This window comes from Phacochoerus africanus, chromosome 6, assembly GCF_016906955.1.
Source record: "Phacochoerus africanus isolate WHEZ1 chromosome 6, ROS_Pafr_v1, whole genome shotgun sequence".
NCBI classification, from domain to species: domain Eukaryota; kingdom Metazoa; phylum Chordata; class Mammalia; order Artiodactyla; family Suidae; genus Phacochoerus; species Phacochoerus africanus.
In genome coordinates, this window is record NC_062549.1 from 120,179,090 (window position 1) to 120,197,085 (window position 17,996).

General features: G+C 34.8%; 1 long non-coding RNA gene across 1 annotated transcript; it reads right to left on the bottom strand.

The window, feature by feature from the left end:
• Positions 1-6,266: 6,266 nt before the first annotated feature.
• On the bottom strand, positions 6,267-17,651 carry LOC125128953 (uncharacterized). Its single transcript, XR_007135356.1, has 3 exons — positions 17,551-17,651; positions 17,391-17,453; positions 6,267-6,468 (listed from the first exon to the last, which is right to left on the bottom strand). It is a non-coding gene; the product is annotated as an uncharacterized LOC125128953 (long non-coding RNA).
• Between the last annotated feature and the right edge of the window lie 345 nt (positions 17,652-17,996).

Here is a 17,996-nt window from a genome sequence, read left to right on the forward strand (position 1 = left end):
ACTCTTCATTTCTCTGTATTCCCATCCCCTGGCAACCATCGTTCTACTCTTGGCTTCTATGAGTTTGACTATTTTAGATACCTCATGTGTGGAATCACGAAACACTTGTCTTTCTGTGACTTATTCCACTTAGTATAATGTCTTCTAGATTCATTCATCTTGTCACATTGCAACATGTCCTTCCTTTTAAAGCCTGAATAATAGTCTGTTGTGTGTATGTACCCTGTTTTCTTTGTCCATTCATTTTTAATGGAAGTTTAGGTTGTTTCTCCATCTTGCCTGTTGTGAATATTGGTGTAATGAATATGGAAGTGCTAGTAACTCTTCAAGATGAGATCCTGATTTCAGTTCTTCTGGGTAAATACCCAGATGTGAGATTGCTGGATTGCATAACAGCTCTATTTTTAAGTTTTTGAGGAACTTCCATACTGTTTTCCATAGCAGCTGTACTAGTTTGCAATCTCATCAACAGTGTAGAAGGGTTCCAAGTTCACATTTTCCCCAATGCTTGTTTATTTATTTATTTTTGATAATAACCATTCTAACGGGTATGAGGTGATATCTCATTGTTTGTATTCTTCATTTTCCTGCTGATTACTAATGTTGAGCATCTTTTAATATACCTATTGGCCATTTGTATATCTTTTTGGAGAAACATCTATTCAAATCCTCAATCCTTTTTTAAAAATTGGATTATTTGTTTTTTGTGGAATTTCTCACATAGCTTGGAAACTGAACCCTTAGCAAGATATGTGGCTTGTATATATTTACTCCCATTCCATAGACTGCTTGTTCACTCAATTGTTGTTTCCTAAAGACTTAAAAACAACAACAACAACAACAACAAAAAACCTGTTAAACTAAAAACAACTTTGGTAAAGTTGCAGGATATAAAATCAACATAAAAAATCGGAGTTCCCACCGTGGCACAGTGGTTAACGAATCTGACTAGGAACCATGAGGTCGCAGGTTCGATTCCTGGCCTTGCTCAGTGGGCTAAGGATCCAGCATTGCTGTGAGCTATGTAGGTCGCAGATGTGGCCTGGATCCGGAGTTGCTGCAGCTCTGGTGTAGGCTGGTGGCTACAGCTCCGATTAGACCCCTAGCCTGGGAACCTCCATATGCTGCGGGAGCAGCCCTGGAAAAGGCAAAGAGACAAAAAAAAAATCAGTTGTATTTCTATATACCAACAATGAACTATCTGAAAAGGATATTAGGAAAATAGTTTCATTTATAATAGCATCAAAAAGAATAAAATACTTAGGCATAAACTGAGGAGATTAAAGAACACTAAAATCTACAAAACTTTGATAAAAATAAATTAAGTAATGGAGTCATGAACAAATGGGAAAATGTCCAGTGTTAATAGATTAAAAGATTTAATATTGTTAAAATGGCCAACTACTCAAAGCAATCTACAGATTCAATGCAATCCCAAGCAAAATCCTAATGGCATTTTTTTATATAAATTTAAAAAACAATTCTAAAATTCATATGGATCCTTAAAAGACCTTGAAGAGCCAAAACAATTTTGAAAAAGATTAACAAAGCTGGAGGTGTCACTTATCCTGACTTCAAAGTATATTACACAGCTACAGTATGGGTACTGGCATAAAGATCAACATATCAACCAAAGGAACAGAATGGAGAGCTCAGAAATGAATCCACATATCTACAGTCAACTGATCTTCCACAAGGGTACTAAGAATACATAATGGGATGGGATAGTCTCTTTGATAATTGTGTTAGGAAAACTGGATATTCACATACACAAGAAGGAAACTGTACCCTTGTCTTACACCATGACAATAAAACAAAACAAAACAACAACCACCACCTCAAAATGGGTTAAAACCCTAAATGTAAGACGGTAAAACTCCTAGAAGAAAACATAAAGCAAAGCTTCATGATGTTGGTCTTGGCAATGACTTCATTTCCACGCCACAAAAAGCACAGGCAACCAAAGCAAAAACAGACAAGTGGGACTCTGTATATTCTGGACATACGTATTCTTCAAAGTGTAGTTTAATGTGTTAAGTGTCGTTATTGAGCATTAATGCTGTATTCATGCCTGACGTTTTGGCAAGTATGTAAAATAATATAAAATCAAATTATGTTCTCAAATATTTTAAAAGTGCATGACCTATATTGCAATGATTAATAGGTCTTTGTACATACCCTATAATCAAATAAGATAGCTGCCTTTTTTTATTAACTTAAAGTAATTAACTTCAAATATAAGATGTATATTACGAGATATTAATAATTAGCAGGGCCTATTTATAACCACTACATCACTTTTCCTATTACTATAATTCAAATATTTTCCCACAATCTATATTCAGCACATGTAGAGCATTTAGACATGTGCAAATATAAATTATACAATGTCAATATATATTTGGAAAGAAATACACATTTCTTGAGAATTTCAAGCATAACTTCACCAAATTAAAAGCAATTATGAATGCACTGGTTTGTGAAAATGAGGTTCATATTTTCACTTATTACAGAATTACGAAACCCTGGTAAAAGTATAGTATTATGGGAGTAGGGTCTCTAGGCCAGAAAATCTTCAGAAGATGATGGTCATGACCATATAATTTATAATTTAGTCACGACTAAATATTTTATGACATAAGCTCCTTCAGAGATATTTGATCTAGATGCTCTCTGTCACTTAATTTGGGATTGAAATTTAAGTTTAATATGTAAGATTAACTCTTAATCCTACAAACATATGAGGCTTTTGGTTTATTCAGAAGATCTTTAAGAAACTGATGGAGCAGTTCTAGGAACAGGAGTGGACTATGGAGAACTTTATTCCTCTCCATACGCCATGCTTTCATCTTCAAGTTCAGGGTTGCTTATCATGTTTCCTGCCCTACATCATTTTATGTGTTGAAATAGTCACAGAAGCAAAGTGGAATCTCAGATATGCTCATTTGCTATTAGTATTTCTAGGGGCATTCTTTCACTCATTCAGCAAAGACTTTAGGGGGAGTCACTTCCTGTTCTGGGGACTTAGAATCTAGGAATTTGAATCAGATACATATAACGTTCATGCCCTTATATATCTCAGGCTTTCATGTGGACAATAAACAATAAGCATATAGTAGTAACTCTTCTGGAAAAAAAAATGAAGTAGTGTAAAGAGATAAAGAACACAAATTAGGGAGGACTACATGGCATTTGATGAAAAAAATGACTAAAATAAGAAAAAAAAAACAAAAAAAAAAACTTGACTTTCTGGGGGGACAAGCCTTCCAGAAGGAAAAGCAGCAAGTGCAAGGGCCCTGAGATAGGAACATCCTTCTGTGTTCATGGATTTGATTCAGCAGGTACTTTATTTTTCAACTCCATGATTTGGTACCTGCTATCTCCCTTACCTGGAATTCCCTTCCCTACTACTTCACCTTGGATTATTCATCCTTAACACTCAGCATCATCTCCATCCATTTTTATCAAGCCTTCAAACTGGTACAAATGCCCTTCCTTTTCTGCTCCTTTGGCACTTGCAACAAAGCTCTAGCTAATTATTTTTCACATATCAGCATTTTCCTTCCTGTGTCTGTCTTCCTTACTTGGTTATTAGTGCTTCAAAAGCAAGAACTTTAATTACTTTCGGTTGTCCCAGGGCCTAGTACTGTGCTCATAGCCTTCGGTGAAGAAAGATAATAATTTGGTCATAAAATTATTTTACACAACCTGTTTTTCTTTTCTCAGAATGTAATTGGAAAGCTTTGATTTAAGTCACATTCTCAGGCAAAAGTAAATAACTAGGCCCATTTTTGGATATGTCGTTATTATTGAATATTCCTAATTTTAAAAATCAGCTTTTTTATAGGCCGTTATTTGTAAAAATTCTGAAAGGAGGTTAGACATAATTAAGTAAATCTTTTTAAAAAAACAATATATTAAAGACTTTATTTTGGAGACAGAAATGACACTAAAATGGAATAAATACAGATTTTTGAAGCAAAATCAAAAAAGAGAGTTATGCCAGATTAAATTCTTGCTTTATCAGATTTTCATAATTAGAACAATTATCAAACTAAGACAAAATTTGTCTAGGTCTGGTATCTATATATTTAATATCATAATAAGGAAGCATGTAAAATCATGATAATTTAAAAAATAAATTAGTGACATGCAGTTATAAGTTATCTTTTTTAATACATAGACACAACCTAAATTACATATGTAGTTGAGTTTTTTAATGTATGCATCTCTCATACATTTTTACAAAAATTTGTGGGAGTTCCCATTGTGTCAGTGGTAAGGAACCTGACTAGGATCCATGAGGATGCGGGTTGGATCCCTGGCCTCGCTAGGTGGGTTAAGGATCCAGTGTTGCCACAAGCTGTAGTCTAGGTCACAGATGCAGCTCAGAGCCTGCATTGCTGTGGCTGTGGCATAGGCCAGTAGCTGCGGCTCCAATTCAACCCCAATCCCAGATAGGGTCCACCTTGTGTCATCATCCCCTTCTCCCAGATGGCATTTTTCTTTTTGTGGGTCTCTTAGCTTTCTCAGAAATGAAGTGTATGTTTATGCTTCTAGGCACTGGAGAGTCCCACTAATTGAAAACATAAATGGCTTAAACCCTTAGTAAGCTCAAGTCCTACTGATGGAGAGACTCGTGTAGAGGCACACAGGAATGGATAAACTCATTACAATGGAAAACGTCATGAGCACGTTTGTTGGGTAGACTCAAGCCAACAGAAAAGATGCTCAACTCTTCTTGGCATGGGTTCCTGGACAGTTTACCACCTGAGCTGAATCTGGACCAAAAATAGCTCTTAGGCACAGAGGTCATGCAAGGGCAAATAAAAGGTTTATGCAAAGATACAGCAGAATGAAAAGGAAAGTGATGAATCAGAGGACTGTATGACCAGAAATAGAAGTCTTTAAATCCAGAAGGTGAGGAGTATCTTTGGAAGGAAGCTCATTTTCAACAATGCTTTGTTTTGAGCTCTGTTAATCCCATAATCTGCATAAATGGGCACTCAGTAAGTGTTTTTTGTTTTACTAAATGAAGATTAAATTGACCTACTAGCAAACTCAAACCTGTCCATTAAGAAAAATAAGAAACTGGTATTAAAGGATATATGGACTCTCAATATTTTTAATTTTTGAAATCTTAAGTTTCCAAATTTCCAACAGAAACACTGCTTTCAATGTTGGTCTATTTCAGCCAAAAAATCTTTTCACCAGAAGTTAATCACTTTTGTTTTTGAATCTCAGCGCTTCTCTTTTGAAGACCATTTTCTTCCTACAAAGAAACAGTTGCGTGTTTTTTAAACCATTCTAAGTGAGATGCTTTGTATGCATCGATAGTTAGAGAACAACAGACAGCACTGATGTCTAGTGTGTACCTAGACTCACATACTAGCTAAGTGATTTTCTTCAGAATACTAGAGGTAAAAGGAAAATAATTCAGATTTTAAGATTTGAAACCGGATCACAGTTTTGAAATGTCATAAACTTTGGGAGCAGTTTGCGAATAGACACGTTTCAAATGGTAAATCCATAAATGGTAAGAACCTAATACAGATGACGATGTTCACATTTCCAGAGTCTTCCATGGCTTCTCCTGTTACTTACTCATCAGGATTATTAAATCTCAGTCTGCTGAACCAGAAAGAAAAGTCCTGAATCAGTCGCCCTCCTTTCTGAGCTCTCCTTGTTCATATTTCCATTAAGCTAAATATCCTAAATTAACTTAATTGCAATACCTAAAGGCAAGTTTGCAGCATGTGAAAGTGCTTTGGAAAAAAGTGAAGTGCTCTAATATTACCAGGGCTGCTGAATGATGAGTGACACCTCAAAGAAATCTGAGCTAGTTTTTTCATGATAATTTAAGAGACTCAAAGTCCTCCACCAAATCAGTTCTCTAATACATACTCTGGTCCAACAGTCAACAAAGCACTAGGGACAGAAATTTAGTGCTACACTTATTAGTCAACACAAACAATTAAACCATGATATAGTCAATTTTTTTTCTCATGATGAAACTTCCTTCAAGGTCCTACAAAACTCTAAGGATTTAGAATAACTGGAAATATTATAACCTATTAGATCATTTTAATAATACTAGCATCAGCATCACCAGATTGAAAAGACTACAAAAAAACTGTGAAGTATAACAAACTACAATGTTGGCCCACTTATGTTTTCCTTGTTTATATTGTTGTTTCTAATTACATGGTGATATACAAATTTCACAATACCAACATAAATAGAATAAAAAGAAAATTGATCTTCATTCTAGCCGCTTCCCCCTTATCTTTCCTATAGATAATATTAAAATGACAGTTAAAATTGTGGGTGCCTTCTTCACTGAAGTACTTTTGGGCTTCTGGATTTGATGCCGTACTCATTGTAGAGCGCCTGGATTCCACGCTGCTTTCCCATGACCTGCAGAAGTGCTTCGTCTTTGACCAGGAGCACGGCAGCCTTAACGACTATCTAGGAGTGTATATTGCTAACATTGTAGAAAAGGTTATTTCATCTTGCATCATAACACATGATGTACTACTAAAAGTAACAGTTTCTTATAAACTTTTCAAATTTCCAAGCTAGTTTCTTCCATTACAACTGCCAACAGGAGACATCCAGGTAAGGTAAATGGGTGAAATAGGCCTGCTGGGGGCTGTGCTAAACTGTCAACTGCAAGTCCTGGGCAGAGGAAACAGCTGCTGTTCAGTTCTAGCCAATTGTTGCCACATGAGAATACTGGCCCAGTGTTATCAGAACATCCAAATTTCAGGAGAAGTTGTAAACCCAGAGATTCCTGTAAAAACGCAAATCTCCTGAAGCTTAAATACTGTCTTAACTTTTAAAAAATATCACACAAAGCAAACAACATATTTATGGGCCAAATTCAGTCCATGGGCAGCCAATTTGAAATCTCTGCTACCCGTATATAAGCACAACTTTGTTCATTTAATCCACTGATTAATTTATAACTCACATTTGAGCATTGATCTGAATGTGTCTAAATGAGATAAGCAACATAAAGGCCACCACATAATGCTTCACATATAGAAAGCACTTCATGAATGTTAATTATTACTGCAGTTGTCCTTGTTATTATTGTTTTACAATCTAAAGGTCATATAAGAATAATCATGAGAAATTGGTTGCCATTATGTTTGTAAACAAAGTTATGCAGAAGCACAGAAGACAGAATAACTCTTTCTTCTTGGATGAGTCAGTGTAGATTTCCAGAAAATGTGTAATTTGATCTGGGTTTTGAAGATGAATAGGAGTTTTACAAGAGAAGAGATGGAAGAAGACCTTTCCAAAATGGGGACAGGAATAGTCTAGCTTAGCGCAGAGTATTCATGGGGCTCGGGGAGCTCAATGCGTGGTGAGAAGCTTAGTGCAATTTGGTCAAATAGAAGCCAGGAATGGACAGGCAGGAAATGAGGAAACAAATGTAAACTGGCATTAAAATATCCAGGTGAGTGTGATTTTTAAGCAATGGGAAGTCAATGAAGATTTTCTCTAGGAGATTATGTGCAAGATTGTAAAGGAAGAGGATTCTCATGATGTTGTTTGTGATGCATTAAAGTGAGAAGGTAACTAATGTGTATGTGTTCAACACATGCCAGAAATTGTACTCTGCAATACATTTTGTCAATGAATTGAAATGTTCATATCATTACTTCGTGTCATTCATGAGAAACTGAAGCTTAGAGTAGTTAACTATCTAAGATCACGTAAGCAGTTGGTGGTGCCGCCGTGCTTTAATCATTCTGAAAGAGTCCAAAGCACCTCATGTTTCCATTAGTCTACATGGGAGCACATAGGATATGAAATTATTGCCATTCATCCAGATGAGAGGTGGGACTGAAATAAGAAAGGGGCAATAAAGAATTGATATTCAGAAGTCATTTCTGAAGGGGAAAAAAAAGCAGACCTTTTAAAAACACAGATTCAGGGTAAGATGAAAACTCTTACTTTTAGAATGGATAAGCAATGAGTCCTACTATATAGCACAGGAAACTATCCAGGCTCTTGGGATAGACCATGATGGAAAATAATGCAAGAATGGGAATGGATATATATGTATGTATGACTTGGTCACTTTCCTGTACAGCAATAACTGGCATAACAATCAACTATGCTTTAATAAAAATAAAAAATAAAAAATAAAAATAATTAAAAAAAACACTAGTCAAGGATAAGTTCAAGGTTATGAGACTGGGAAAATATTAAAACAAGTGGCAACATTCAAGACTGAGAACCCAGTAGAGGAACAATGATTTATTTTTCTGAAAGGAAAAGGGTCACTGGTTCAGAGAAAATTGAATTTGTGACGCATTGAGTTTCAAGGGTCCAGCAGACATCCAAATAGAGAGGTCCAATTAGGAGTTGGAAATGCAGCTGTAGATAAGAATTGTCAGGGATGGGCAGGAATGGGCAGCCCATCCTGCCCATTGGGGTTGAAGTCTTGAGGAACAGTGAGAAGTCATGGGCAGAATATGTAAAGAAGAGAAGCAATGACATTATCTAGTTAGGATGATATGTTTACATGATTTCTTCACTATTAAAGGTCAAGGTCTTCAGGACCATGCCTTTACCATCTGCACGTTGGCATACTTCAGAGATTTCACCCTCTAGCACACACAGTAAATACTGCACAGGTGCTCTTTTGGTAAATGAGAAGCACACCAAAAGAATAGTCTAAGGGATGGGAAAAGGGAAAAGAGACTCAGAAAGGGAACAGAAAAATTGATTAGGTGATGGGAGTGCTAAGAGGAGAAGAATGGAAGCCACAGAAAAAGAGTATTTCAAAATAGAACTGTCCCACAGATTGAAATGCATCAGAGTTAGAGTTGGGACAAGGACTTAAAATCAGCTATTAGATTTGTCAATAAGAGAACCCTGAAAAATAGTTTCTTATTCTAAATTGATCATTGGAAGTAATCACTGCGATTTTGAAATATATCCTTTGATGAACTGGGAGTCAGTCTGGGTAAAGCAAGTTTCCAAACCCACAATTTAGCTGCATAAATGTAGTATAGATCTAGCGTAAAAGAATACCAGGCAATTAATTGTGCTGAGTTTCATTACAAGTGTCCTAATTTAAAGTGCTTCCTGCTGACAGGACATGATAGGTGTACATTAAAGGGAGAAAAATGAAACAAATATACTTTAGAATAAATTATAATTCTTTAACAACGAAAACCCCAAACACAGAGTATCTGAGGATGCACTGATTTGCCTGAAGATTTCACAAAACTGGAGTCAGTTAACATCTCGCAATGAATGAAAAATAAACTGAGAAGGCAAATATAAAGATCACAATTCTTTGAAAAAAGAACAGGTGCCTTTGATATTTCTGTTTTTATGTTTCATAGTTTCAGTGCTTCTATCTTTCCATGATAAGCAAATAGCCATTTAAAAAACTCACTCTATTAAGAATCAGTATGTTGTTCCTGGAAAATTAAAGACTCATAAATATGCTATACCTTCCTGTAACTCAAATATCTTCATTATTCTTCCTAATCAGGTGGAGTTTTTTTAGATAATAAATATTCAGACATATTCAATTATGTATGATATAGTGATATCATGATATTTCATTGGAACGTTTTGAGAGAAAGGGGCTAAGATCTAATAATTTAGATTTGAATAGTACTGTTTTAGGGTTAAAAAAATAATAGCAGAAAAATAACTGTAGTTTCTTTACAAAAATCAGGGTAGATGTCCACTAAGCATCAGATACATAACAGTGCTTTATAATTTTATTTATATAATGTCTTATAAAGTCCAAAAATAACAACCAAGTTTTTTTGTTGTTGCTGTTGTTTGTTTGTTTTTTTTAACCCACAAGAGAATCTGACACCTCTGAATTACTGAGCCATCATTGATCAAGAACTAGCATGGCCTCTTAAAGCCCATAATAGCTAACGGGAAGTATAGCTATAGGCTATAGAGTTAGGGATTTAAAAATGTCAAGCAACACTAATAATTCATGCATCCTGGGACCATAAAGCCAGCAGCATGTCAATAATAATGGCATGCTCTTTGGAAAACAGGTGAAATTAACATGCTAATGTTTTAAGTTAAGAGAATACTACAGAACTTTGGTAAAAGAAATGATTTTCTCTAGCATAGGAGGTTGCTGATTTGTGTTTTATGTGTTTTGCTGCTACTTATTATGCCTCCCAGACATGTATCCCAAATACAGGGCTGCACATACTGTCAGTTACAAAGGGCCTGACATGGCATAATAGCAAAATGTGTAGGCAGTAAAAAGAAATGCACAAAATAAATATCAATACCTGAACAAGTCATGTGCACTGGAGGATACAAGCGATTTCACATGCAGGAAACATTTAAGAAAAGAGATGACAAAATAATGAAAGATACCTTTAGGAAGCCTATCCTTTTGTTAAAATTTGCTGAGATTTGTTACTCTTATTTTTATTATTTCAAGATAGCCTGTTTTAGAAGCTACACAACGTTTAGAAGCAAGGCTTCGACTCAGTGCTTTAAGGAGCTACTTGGCTCTTCAGGAATGGTTGGGGTTTTTGTTTGTTTGTTTGTTTGTTTGTTTTTGTTTTTCCCCATGGTCTTCACTTTCAAAAGAAGCCTTAAGAAAACAGAGGCATTTGAAGAGAGAAGGAGTGCTGGACACAGGAGAAAAGGGAAATGGTGTTTTATTGAGCGATTTTTTTTATTATCACTCTGGGAACCAAAAAAGTGACTACATCTATCAAATAAGTCTCCCTCAAAAAAATCTTTAGATCAATCTTTAATGAGAAAGAAAAGAAGGGAAAAAAAAAAAGATGTCCGCTCAGGTCTTATGCACACAATTCTATAGCTTTTCCTAGCTAATCAATATGCTCATGGTTCTTAAATTTAGTATTTGAATTAAATGCCCAAGAGCCTTGAATGACATTCACCCACCCATTAAAAGATATATAGATCAATTATATGGCATTGATGAAATCCTTGATATGATTTGTGACCCTTTAACTAACGACATTTCCTCCAAAGTGACAAAATCACAACAAAACATAAAAAAAGAGCACCTCATTACAAAGGAACCCGCCATACATTATTTAAATCTTTCCCTCTGAGAGCAAGAGCTGGAATGCATACTGAGTAACTGCTACTCAACATGAAATAATTCTTTTTCATGAACTCAGAGTACTGATTTCTGACTGGTCATTATGAGAAAAACAAACACCATCTGCAAATAATAATTAGAGTGCAAAACTATTTAAGCTTCTGACTAGAACATAAAATATGTATATAGGGGCTCTGAAGCTAGTAAAAATATAATGTAGATTACTTTAAAGCATTCACATTTATGTTGCTCAACCACTAATAAAATGAAACAATGTTAAATCCGCTTTCTTAAGTTCTATTAAAAAATCTCTCGGTTGAATCAGGAATGGTTCAGCTCACTTGAAGTTACAGCCTGGTTTAGGAAAATTGCATTTTATGGCTCCTCTATTGATTTTTAGCAAATTTAAATCTGTCACTATCTGCTGATTCTGCTTACCTTGGAATTTAAAATGTCCATAGTATTTACATAGCATTTAAAAATTACTGTTTCAACATATTGTATTTTTAATGCAGCTCTATTTTTGTGGTTTATATAGTGAGCTTGTTACCAAAAGGACGCTTTGATGCCAACCTCCTTTGTAGCATACAATGAAATCTCATATTTTCTTTAATCAGCAATGGCATATTGACTGAGAAATAAAACCATTTTTTCATTCCCTTTCTTTATCCCCTCTCCATTTTTTTTCTCAATGATCAGTGTTTCAATTGTTTTGCATTTGTAGTTTCCAGTAAAACTTGTACTTAGTAATACTGGGTAGGTCAATACTTTAAAATTATTTTCAAAAAAATACATCATCTTCAAATTAGTCAAAGTAGAGATATCAAAATTTTAGTTTCTTAGCCTCCTGATAAAAATTCTGCCCAAAGATAAATAGTTATTATTAAGTTTCTGCTATCTATAAAATACACATAAAACTCAAATCATATGCATTTGTTGGATGCTACCTCCATCAGTTATGCTTTACTTCCCTATAATTTTGCAAAGGATTTATTCAGTGGATGGGCTTGGGATTTATTCAGAGGATGGGCTTAATATTGTTTAAATATTTTGATGAATAATGCACATCGATCAACATAAAAACTAGACTTTTTCTAACTCCTGTTGAAAGTGATTCTTTTCCTAAAATACACATTACCAAACGGAGGCTATATAGTCAGTTGCTAAGCATCCATTAAAAATGTAATAGCCCACATGCGATGAAAGTCACTATTGCAAAAATGAAATTTGCATTCTTCATGCAAATTCACTCTGATATGGAGCTCCTCAGCAATATAACATTAGGGACTTACCAATACTTTTATTGGAATCATGAAAACATATAGGGTTATTCTTTAGGCAAATATAAAAATTTCAACTTTCCTGAGTTTTTAACTAAAACCCACAGCATTTTGCCTACTATTTGAATTTACTCCGGAGATTTAAAAATTATGTTAATGAAAATCAATTTCATATCATTGGTCTGTACACTGAGAAGTACATTTTTTGTTTGTTTGGTATTGTTTTCAGCGTGAAATTTTCTGGGCCACACTGTAGAGTTGTTTTGACTCAGCTATCAATTAAGGAAGAAATGGAGATGAGGGAGAAGGAAATCAGGGTTCACTGAATCCTTATCATTTATTCATCCGTTGAGCATTCAGCTTCAACTTGTTCCTATTGTGTAAGGAATCTTGTGCTATACAGCACGTCTGGTGCTGGGTAAACGTCATACATGTTAACTTGATGCAGTGCATTTGTAAGCATTTTCTATTCCTATATGTATTCAGTGAAAATGTGCTAAAGAAAATGTGCTAGCTGTGGTATTTATCACAGACAGAAATCATCTCATAGCACCATCACTCTTCCTCAGACCTGTCTTCCTAGGAGGAATTGAGCTATCATGGCCTATTTCTAAGTTATTGGTGACCTAAGAACTCTCCTCCATATCTGTAGTTATCAGCATGGTGGCACGATAACAAAACATAGTCATCGTTAGGACTAAGGCAAAGGTGCTTTACTGACTCTAAGACTTGGCTTTGAACTACCCTAAATGAAATGAATCAACTTCTATTGGTTTCCAAACATGGCAGATTCAAGTTCTCCAAAGTCAATATTGTTTACGAAAAGACATTTAAAGTATACATGGAAATCATCTTCTCAGGAAAAAATTAATGTTGCAATAAAATTAATTATAATCTGATTGTAATATGTTTGGTGGGTTATAAAGGTCTTGTTCCATATGATTTTTAAGTTATTTCTTAGTTATTATTTTCAAACCTTCTTTGGGAATTTAGAAAAACTCTCAACTTACCCTTGTTGTTTTACCCTGAAAAACATTTATCTATACATTAAGACGAGTGCCTCATTTATTACTAAAAATTATACAAACCAGGTTATCAAATATATCCCAATTTGTTGCCCGTAAGTGATATAAGTACATGAGGATTGTCTGAGGGTGTTTTTTTGGGCTGTCAGTCAGGGTACATCACTTGATAAAGGGCACTTTTTCCTCCAGTACCAGGAGCTGAGTCTATTTTTTAAATAAGATTTTTGTGATTATAAAAGCAATATCATCTAAGCTTAAGCAATTTTGAAAGTGTGTAAAAGTGTAAAGAAAATTAAAAGCACACATAGGACATTCCATTACCTCCTTAAGTTTGCTATGCATTTTAAATATTAGAGAGAAAGATGAATATATATATATATATATATATATATATATAAAGGTATAGATATACACATATATGTAGATATGATTCCTTATGAATTCCTTATTCCTTAGGTAATCCTTTTTTAACACTTGTTTTCAAGTGTCAGTTTTTATTTATTGTAAAGCATTTCCTATTTGATAAACAATTTTATAAGCAATTCTAATTATCTGTGATCTCTTTTCCTCATATGAATGTATTATAATTTATTTGCCCAGTAACATTTTGCTGGATGTTTGTAATTCCCATATTTCAATATTACAAATGTCATGTCATAAAAACCTTTCAGTACAACTTTTAGTCAACATTCTAGCTTTTCCTTGTGACAGGTCTCCAGAAATAGAATTTACTGCCTCAAATGATACAAATATTTTAAGGTTCCCAAGGCATTTTGCCAAAATTTTAGAGGGATTATCAACTCATCCCTACAATCCATGCTTTAAAGTGTTGTTCTCACTGTACTTACATTGTTTGTGTGTCCCAATTTCAGTAGAATGCTACCAAATTGAAAGTCAGGAAGCAGCATGATGTGTTGTTTGAATGTGTAGCCCCACTGGCTAAAGAGGAGGCTCCGCCGCATTAATGATACGGGCTCAGAACAGATGGCAGGGTCTAAGGTGATCTGGCCTGGCTAGAATTTCTCACTAATAAATGTGAGACTACGTTTCCAGATAAAGCTCAGGGAGAGAAAACTCTGGGAATTTTACGCAGCACACACAATGGACTTGACCTCCAAACAAATGGCCTCTGTTGGGGTAGAAAGAAAAGAACTCCCCAATGTCATAGACCAGGATGCTCCCTTTTTGTCTTCATGTCTTTAAAATATGGACTTTGGGAGTTCCGTCGTGATTCAGCGGGTTATGAACCCGGCGTTGCTGTGGCTGCGGTGTAGGTCAGCCGCAGAAGCTCTGATTCAACCCCTACTCTGGGAACTTCCATATGCCACAGGTGCAGCCCTAAAAAGCAAAAACCTAATTAATTAACTAATTAATTAGTTAAAAAATAAAATGTGGACTTCATATTAAAATATACATATAGATTTATAGACGGAGATTCTTTGGTAGACAACCGACCAGAGATGTAACCCATCTATTCATGCAGTAGCAATAATTTGAGATGTAACAGTAATAAATATCTTTGCAAAATGATATTCATTCAGAACAGTTTTCTGAGTAGCTGCTTAATGTTCTGGAAGGAATCTTATGTGATTGTCTTTTTTTTAAAAAAGCCTCATCTATATCTCTGCTTTATATAGTTTTAACTATAGAAGCTGGTAAGAGCGTATATCAGTATCACTAATAATCAGACCAGAAAAATCAGAAAATTATTTTGACTTTTCTACTTTCTCATGAATAACAGTTAATATATTATTCCATATATTCTGCTATTAAGTGGGTGAATGGAGCTATATTTCTGAAATTAAATTTTATTGTCTAAATTGAGCTCACCTTAACAAAATATCACTTGACAAATTCCATGTATAGCCAAAATAAATTCATTCAACTTGGTTATTGAATTATAGAGAAAATCTCAGGCCTACCACATTTGTAGACAAGGTAGTATCGTAATTAGCCAATAGTTATAATAAAGATTAGCTAATATATTTAAAGTAAAATATAATATTTTTTAAAAAGGAGTTCCATTGTGGCTCAGTGGGTTAAGGATCTGGTGGTGTCACTGTTGTGGCTCCAGTTATGCTGTGGCACAGGTTTGCTCCCTGGCCCCAGAACTTCCACATGCCATGGGCACAGCCAAAGAAAAAAAGAACCTAAAAATAAAATAGCAAAGTCTCTTTGACAGAGTTAGGAAATGTGGTCGATTAGTTCTTGGGAAGAAACTATTACAGAAGAATCATAACTCAGCAATGGCATAATTCATATCAACTCAAAATTGTAAAATGGCTTAGTAGGAAACATTAGTTTAAAGTGTTCTGGAAATAAATTTATCATATAAATTTATTCATGAATGAAAGTTTTTTTTTTGTGTGTGTGGGCATTTGGAAATTGTTTCTCTTAACAGAACTTCAGGGGTTAGACATGAACAGAAAGACCTCCCCCTCTCCTCCAAATCTGATGCTTAAAATTTAATCATCAAATTGGAAAATATGAGAATAAGAACGATGTCTAGATAATAAGTGAGATAGCACCAACTCACCTTATTTGTTTCTCTTAATGCTGTAAAATAACAATAGTGCATTTTCCTATGTGTTCAATAATTTTTAGACATTTTTCTATGTGTCAAGTCAATGTTTGCAAAAATGCCAATAAATAGTTAATATGTTGGGTAAATTTAATATATCATATGTACTATTATTGAAGATTATAAGTAATGTTATAAATATGTTAGAGATAGCTGATATATAGTTTCATGTCCTCTATATTTCAAAGTTATGAGGAGATGGATCTGCTGTGCCCTATAAAAATGGGCAAAATTCCACTGTTTATCCATTTGATGCAAAAAACAAAAGGCACAATCAAGGGACTCATGTGTTGAAGCCAGCAGTTTCTCCAAAATTTTCTAGAAGTACGAAAAAGTTCAAATGTACTTCAGTAAGTTCCTCAGAAGTGATTTGATGTTGAACAGTCTTCTTAAGTCATTTCAAGTACAAGAGCTGCCATTAAGACGTCTGAGACAAATAGTTACAGACTGGGCATTTTTCTGTAATTGTGATCCAATTTCACGCTGGTTTCAAGATCATAAAAGCTCAAAGGGTATTCCTGGTACCTGATCTCAATCTCCAACAGATGAGACCAGCTCTCATGAGTACATGCTGCAACAAGACTGTCTTCAAAATTGAAGAGATTATTACGGAAGTATGAGCAGGATAATGTGTCAGGAAATATACAAAAGATTATTAATAAAGTGAAATGAACATAGGACTCAACTGCTTAAGAGTCACAGGTTACTGACATCATCATGATGACATACAACTTCTTTTAGACTTCACTTGTATTTTTAAAAGCTTTTGAGAGAAATGCAATTGACCTAATCTATCACGAGTACAGACATATGATCCTTTTCCTCTGGAAAACATGGCAGACTTTTTTTTTTTTTTTTAATTTTCCACTATCGGATACTATTTCCAAAGTTTAAGGGCTATAGAACAAACGGAATAGCTTTCATTTTATAGTTGTGTCAACGCTACCCAATCATGGTTGTAGAGCTAGTTATTCTTTAACTTCTCTTACACTCTTGGGGCCCTCTGCCCTCCAAGACATAAAAAGAGAAAATGAAGTTGCATTGTAGTAGAAGAGATTAAAGCTACATATAACAATTTTGAGACAGGAAGAACTGTTAAAATTTTGAACACACTAAAGAAAATTGATAAATCAATCCCTCTCTTTCTCTCTCTGCCCCTCCCCCCCTTTCTGCCAGTAAGTCTGTCTATCTGTCTCATGCTTTTTCCTTCTCTCACCCTCATCTCTCTAATGGGTTTAAAGACATTTCTTTCTAAAGTTAAACCGATTGGCATGCTTAATTCTGTTTTGGAGATTGTATTATTACACACGTCAGATGAAAAACATCTTAAATTAAAAATAAAAGATATTCAAAAGAAAATAAATCAAATTGCATAGATATGCCATCTCATTCTTCTCTTCCAAACCATTAATAATTACCTTTTTAAAAAACAGCTCAGAAATCCAGTTTGCTGCTTTGAACCCCCAATTTATTATTGAAAGCTACAGGAAAAAAGAAAACTTCAAGTCACTACAAGCAGACTCATTTGCTAATTGCATTTGCATTTGCATTTATTGGAGACAAAACTCAAACACTTACTTCTCATAATCTTCATCATCGAGGACACTGGAAGCAATCTATTCCAGTAGAGAGTTGAGATACAAAATACAGAAATATTTCCTGCTATAATTTAGGCTCCAACAAACTGAAAAAGAAAAGAAAAGAAAATGAAAGAAATACATAGTAGTTTTTCAATGTTACCATTTCCTTCAAGTGTCAAACAGAGTTCCCTAGCAGGTGCACCCGTACATCCTGATGTGTGTGAATGGTTTGCAGGGCTTCTGGGTCAAGCCTGGGGCCAGACCTTCCCCAGCTTTCAGTCTCTGCTGGAAGAAGCCTTCTTTTTTAAACCCAGTATGCTATATAAATACTATTTTCAATGAGAGCTATCATGTGGAAAAATTTGAGAAACCTCACCATACAGTATACATGGTAGCCAGTGAGGTAGGTAGTAACGTTGGGAGTTCTCCTAATCACAATGATAA